Genomic DNA, 494 nt, shown 5'->3' with positions numbered 1-494 from the left:
TTTCCGACTTTGAAGTCACGTGACTGGGACGGTTCACTATCACTATGACTATGGAGAGTAGAATGATGACACTCGCCTCTGAAACGGGAAACAACAAATAAACTCAGTTTCCGATCACACGGCTGTGAGTACACACTGAAAACTTGGAAAAACTTGAGACACCTCCTCAATTGACTGTGAAGGAAAGGGGTGGACAATTCGTTGCTGATATATGCTGAATTCATGAGAGTATGTTACAGTTATCACCCCTTGGTATGTCATGACCAAAATAGAATCTTGTCGACAGATGTGAGGTTGCCTCACTTGGCCTATATCGTGATCACTGTTGCAATAATATAATTTCATTATTACAAAATTACTAACACTTGGAAGGCGCCATCATACAGATGATTGGTTTTTCGGCTAGACTGTTAAGATTGAGACTTTCTGAACACCCCCGACCAGTAAATATCCGGGTCTTCAGCAATCCATGCGTGTGGCACGAGGCGACTAAC

Source organism: Haliotis asinina, chromosome 6, assembly GCF_037392515.1.
Source record: "Haliotis asinina isolate JCU_RB_2024 chromosome 6, JCU_Hal_asi_v2, whole genome shotgun sequence".
Taxonomy (NCBI): domain Eukaryota; kingdom Metazoa; phylum Mollusca; class Gastropoda; order Lepetellida; family Haliotidae; genus Haliotis; species Haliotis asinina.
This window is presented reverse-complemented; position numbering follows the sequence as displayed.